The sequence below is a fragment of the Diaphorina citri genome, unplaced genomic scaffold (assembly GCF_000475195.1).
Source record: "Diaphorina citri unplaced genomic scaffold, Diaci psyllid genome assembly version 1.1 scaffold2259, whole genome shotgun sequence".
Taxonomy (NCBI): Eukaryota; Metazoa; Arthropoda; class Insecta; order Hemiptera; family Psyllidae; genus Diaphorina; species Diaphorina citri.
The window spans coordinates 13070-19578 of record NW_007379684.1 but is presented as its reverse complement, the minus strand read 5'-3'; positions in this window follow the sequence as shown (position 1 = coordinate 19578).

Genomic DNA, 6509 nt, shown 5'->3' with positions numbered 1-6509 from the left:
AAAAAAAAAAAAAAAAAAAAAAAAAAAAAAAAAAAAAAAAAAAAAAAAAAAAAAAAAAAAAAAAAAAAAAAAAAAAAATACTTCAAGGCACATTCTCAAAGAGGTGGGCTGTACCCTACTCTTAACAAGCAAAAATTTACCCTCAGAAAGTTCATTATATTTGACCTACGGCACAGACAAAGCCCTAAAAGTTTCAAAACGAGAACATCGCATTTAATTGCACTGTCATTTGTACGGTGCTTAAAATTAAATCAGATACCCATTTAGCGTTTATATTTCCACAGTCCCCATTGACTATATAGTATGGCCCAGAACTCCTGTAATGGCCGGGTCCACAAAGTTATCATTATTATTTTTAGGAGGTAAACTCCCTTCAAGTCTAACTTTTGGATTCAGTAATCTGACTGACTGATTTCAAAAATTTAACCTCCCCCCCAAAAAAAGAACGTTCAGGACTTCTGGGACAGTATGGTAGTATGGTTGAGGGTACCTTACACTCTTACAGGACTTCTGAGACACGCTGTATGGACGTATGGTTGCCATTACATGTTTGAATTTTATTATCCAAATCCGAACTAGTGGGATAATGAGCTTAACACATTGAGTGCCGTCTGTTCTGAAGAGTCTGAAGGCATAATCGTATTAAAAGCCGGGCCGTTGCGTTCACCCCGGGTGCTAACACACTCTAGGCCCCTAGGGGCCCTAGGCATCCAACGTGTTACCACTGCTGCCTTGTTCATTATTTATTTTATAGGCCCACCTTTGAGATATTGGGACATTAGTTTTAATAGGATTACTAACTTCAAAATTATTTGTGTTATGACTTTATGACTGACTGTGTTTTGAATTTATGCCGACCACATACGTTCAAGCATACTTGACAGGCCGATAGACGTGTGTGGCAGCCAATAACAAGCAGGTCGAATCAAATTTTCATCAAGCAACAGGCGGCATTTCAGGCTATCTGTTGCCTGTGATCTTTTTTTCGCCACATACATTCCAGTCTCAGCTCATTAACTTATTTCATGTTAAATTTATGCCGACCACATACGTTCAAGCATACTTGACAGGCCGCTAGATGTGTGTGGCAGCTGGCAGCCAATAACAAGCAAATTTTCATCAAGCAACAAGCGGCATTTCAGGCTATCTGTTGCCTGTCATCTTTTATTCGCCACATACATTCCAGTCTCAGCCCATTAACTTATCTTTTCTTTCTTAATAGGTAAATAAAATTGGAGTTGGAGAACCTTTTAATTTTCAATAGAAACGTAGAAAAAGATAAAATATTTTGTTGAAAATAAAGAAACAGCGAGAAGTTATACTATGAAAATAACGCGAAATTCGACTAAATTGTTGCATTTTGCATACACAGAAAAATGTACATGTATGTCTGTCTGTTACGGCGCTGTTACTCGCTGTTACCTTGTATTTTGACTGCAAATATTTCAACTTTCTGTTTTGTTCTGTGCAAATATTTCAACTTTCCGTTTCTCGTTACTTTCTGATGTTCTCGTGTTGACCCGAGATCTAAATGGGAAGTATTGTGTCTCTTTTTGCCCATTTGATTGGGCGATAGAGGCGAACCATAAATAGGTCTTTGAAGCCTTTGTATGTACATGTACATGCTTTTATTTGAAATCAACCTCAGTGGTGTAGTGATTTGGTGGATCGGATCTGGGAGTTAGCGGTTCAAGTCACCATAAGATTTTGATGAAATTTTTTGTGGTTGTTGAGAAGAGTACTGAGGGTGACATAGGCTATTTAAATTTGTCATTTTCCATCCCGATTCAGAATGGCAACACCTCAAAGTTATGACTCTTATGCTACGCTGATCCCGTACAAAGGACGGGTCAACCACTAGTTTCATGTTAATTCGATAGAAAAACTGATTGATCAGTACAATTTTATTGCAATTTGTTTGAAAAATCGATACAACATCAGCAATGAATTAATGAATACGACGTTCAAGCTTCTTGCTTGACAGGCGGCCTGTTGTTGTTTGAACGTGTGTGGCGGTGGCGGATGTTATGAAGGGTAAAATATCTAACCTTGAGGGGTGACTGCCGAAAAGGTCTACGCCACTGCACGCGGCGTTATTATACGTGCTTATGATCCTTGAAAGTCCTTATGGTTATTCAACTGTCGAGAGGGGGGGGATTATTTTAGAGTAGGAAGGGGGGGATATATTTTACAGCAGGGGGATATTTTACAGTTGGGGGTTATTTTACTGATGCGAGCTTTATTTTATGTGGGAGGTTTAATGATGCTTCCCCTACCGTTGTTTCTCTTCTTCTTCTTCTTCTTCTTCTTACTCCTCTTCTTCTTTCTCCTCCATTTCCCTGTTCAATTTCTGCACTTTTTTCTTTTTTCTCCTTTTTCAGGCACACTAAGGACACAGAAAGAAAAAAAAAAGGTTGGGTGGAAGAGCTCCTTCCAGAGAACCCTGCCACTTAAAAGCATAAAACATTGAACCCTGGACCTCCGGTGTACAAGTCTAGTACATATGATACCCGTTCGGCCTTGGACAGGGTATGGGATGGAAATGGGTATCTACTAATGTGATTTTTGGAATCGTGGATGCATAAGGAGTAAGAATAACTAAAAATTTCACGATTCTAAGCAATGTACAGACAAATCTACAATTTTATTTATATAGATAGTAATAAAAAGGTATAAGGGACGGACTATTGTATTCGCTTCGGTGTCGCCTGTCTGTGTGTCTGTCTGTCCCCATAGAAGGACTTATCCAAACCTCCTGGTCGACCTATATATCAAATTAAAGGTCTTTTTACCAGGAACACAAAAATGGTGGTGCAAATTTCCAGTAAACCAAAAAGCCAAGAAACCAAAAAAACTGGTTTATGGGGGATTTTTTTCACATTTTCTCACACAAATGATCTCTGATCTTGAAATTTGTCGCGACGACCTATGAACTCAAAGCGAGAAAGTTTTAGATAACACTTCAGTCGATCATGGTTTTAGCGTCACCCGTGTTGAGTTACGCCGAGGAAGGCCAATAAATGGATGGGTGACTTAGAACGGACTCTAGTCTTGATTTTAAATCATTACATGAAAGAAAAATCAAATCAATAATAATAATAAACTGAATATTAAACAAACTAGGCAGGTACTGATTTTCTTTAACCATGATCGAATAAACTACGGGCTAAAAATTCCCGGAGGGACGGACCCAGCTTGTTCCCCTTCCTTTTCTCTCTAATTTCCTTTCCTTTGTTTGCATCTCCTCATCTCTTGTTCCCTTTTCCCCTCTAGTTCTTTTCCTCCTCCTCTTCTTCTTCTTCTTCTCCTTCCTTTTTCATCCCTTTCATTTCCTTTTCTCCCTTTTTTCGCCTCCTCCTTTTTCCTCTCTCTCCCTTTCTGTCATGCACTTTTCCCTCCATCTTCTCCTCTTTTTCACATCCCCTCCCCTCGATCTCCTCTTCCCTTTTCCTTCTTTTACTCTTCTCCTTTGCTACCTCTTTCTCTGCTTTTCTTTTTCCTTTTTTTCCTCCCTTGCGCTCTGTATCCTCCCCCCCTTATTCTCTTCCTATTTTGCCTTCCCTATCCTCGTTCTCCTCCACCTCTCTTCCTCCTTTGTTTTTGTCTCCTCCTTTCCGTCCTCGCTTATCCTTCCCTGTTCCTTTCGTACCCCATTTTCCCTCTCTTCTAGGAAGGGGGGGATATATTTTACAGCAGGGGGATATTTTACAGTTGGGGGTTATTTTACTGATGCGAGCTTTATTTTATGTGGGAGGTTTAATGATGCTTCCCCTACCGTTGTTTCTCTTCTTCTTCTTCTTCTTCTTCTTACTCCTCTTCTTCTTTCTCCTCCATTTCCCTGTTCAATTTCTGCACTTTTTTCTTTTTTCTCCTTTTTCAGGCACACTAAGGACACAGAAAGAAAAAAAAAAGGTTGGGTGGAAGAGCTCCTTCCAGAGAACCCTGCCACTTAAAAGCATAAAACATTGAACCCTGGACCTCCGGTGTACAAGTCTAGTACATATGATACCCGTTCGGCCTTGGACAGGGTATGGGATGGAAATGGGTATCTACTATGTATTACTATTTCATACTCATATATAGCTACTACCTACCTAAGGACCTACATCTGTACATTTTCCTTTCTCTCTCTCTCTCTCTCTCTCTCTCTCTTCCTCTGTATCTCTCTCTCTCTCTCTCTCTCTCTCTCGCTCTCTCTCTGTCTCTCTATCTCTCTCTCTCGCTCGCTCTACATTACTACCGTTTCCATCAGCATAAAATATTTTTATTATTATAGTTTTAGTACTTCGTTCTTTACTTCTTTTACAAGAGTGGAAAAAAAAATGAAAATGAGAAAAATCTGTTTTTCCTGCAACTAGCAACGTATTACCCTTTTTTTCCCTCTCTCATTAGTCCGTCCTTCCTTTATTATTACGATAGTAATAAAAAGGTATAAGGGACGGACTATTGTATTCGCCTCGGTGTCGTCTGTCTGTGTGTCTGTCTGTCCTCATAGAAGGACTTATCCAAACCTCCTGATCGACCTATATATCAAATTAAAGGTCTTTTTACCAGGATCACGAAAGTGGTGGTGCAAATTTTGTCCAGTAAACCAAAAAGCCAAAAAACTGGTTTTGGGGGGGATTTTTTTTTCACATTTTCTCACACAAATGAGATTTGTCGCGACGACCTATGAACTCAAAGCGAGAAAGTTTTAGATAACACTTCAGTCGATCAAAAAAAAAAAAATAAAATAAAATATAATAATAATAAAAAAAAATACTTCAAGGCACATTCTCAAAGAGGGTACAGCCACCCTACTCTTAACAAGCAAAAATTTACCCTGATAAAGTTCATTATATTTGACCTACGGCACTGACAAAGCCCTAAAAGTCTCAAAACGAGAACATCGCATTTAATTGCACTGTCATTTGTACGGTGCTTAAAATTAAATCAGATACCCATTTAGCATTCATATTTCCACCAGTCCCCATTGGCTATAACTAAAAATTTCACGATTCTAAGCAATGTACAGACAAATCTACAATTTTATTTATATAGATAGTAATAAAAAGGTATAAGGGACGGACTATTGTATTCGCTTCGGTGTCGCCTGTCTGTGTGTCTGTCTGTCCCCATAGAAGGACTTATCCAAACCTCCTGGTCGACCTATATATCAAATTAAAGGTCTTTTTACCAGGAACACAAAAATGGTGGTGCAAATTTCCAGTAAACCAAAAAGCCAAGAAACCAAAAAAACTGGTTTATGGGGGATTTTTTTCACATTTTCTCACACAAATGATCTCTGATCTTGAAATTTGTCGCGACGACCTATGAACTCAAAGCGAGAAAGTTTTAGATAACACTTCAGTCGATCATGGTTTTAGCGTCACCCGTGTTGAGTTACGCCGAGGAAGGCCAATAAATGGATGGGTGACTTAGAACGGACTCTAGTCTTGATTTTAAATCATTACATGAAAGAAAAATCAAATCAATAATAATAATAAACTGAATATTAAACAAACTAGGCAGGTACTGATTTTCTTTAACCATGATCGAATAAACTACGGGCTAAAAATTCCCGGAGGGACGGACCCAGCTTGTTCCCCTTCCTTCTCTCTCTTATTTCGTTTCCTTTGTTTGCATCTCCTCATCTCTTGTTCCCTTTTCCCCTCTAGTTCTTTTCTTCCTCCACTTCTTCTTCTTCTCCTTCCTTTTTCATCCCCTTCATTTCCTTATCTCCCTTTTTTCACCTCCTCCTTTTTCCTCTCTCCCCCTTTCTGTCATGCATTCCCTCCATCTCTTCCTCTTTTTCACATCCCCTCCCCTCGATCTCCTCTTTCCTTTCCCTTCTTTAACTCTTCTCCTTTGCTACCTCTTTCTCTACTTTTCTTTTTCCTCCCTTCCTATTTCGCCTCCCCTATCCTCGTTCCCCTCCACCTCTCTTCCTCCTTTTTTTGTCTCCTCCTTTCCGTCCTCGCTTATCCTTCCCTGTTCCTTTCGTACCCCTCTTTTTTCCCTCCCTCTCTTCTTCTTTTATTTCTTCTCTCCTCTTTCCTTTTCATTGTACAAGTTTCCGTTTCTCTCTCTCATTCTCCATTTTCTTTCAGGAGAAATATATCTTTTTCCCTTTTCTCTTGTTTTTCCCATTGTAAGCATTTCTTTCACACTCAACAAACCCTATCTCTCTCTCTCTCTCTCTCTCTCTCTCTCTCTCTCTTTTCATATTTCTATATTTTTTCTCCTTTTTCATAATGTTCTCACAATCACTTACTCCTTCAAAAAATACCGGCTCATAAAAAAGACATTATTACGTACGTATATAGGTACCTATGTATTGTGATTCATAAAACTGCCTTTTTTTAATGGACTAATACTATCAGCCTACTCTAGTATTACAATATCTACAATCTATGCCCTGTCTAGGTCTAGGCCAGTCTTGCCAAAGCGTGGCACCTTTTTTTTGTAATTTGTTGGCAAATTTAATGACAGACATACAAATGATTGGGTAATTACAATTTTGTTATCTG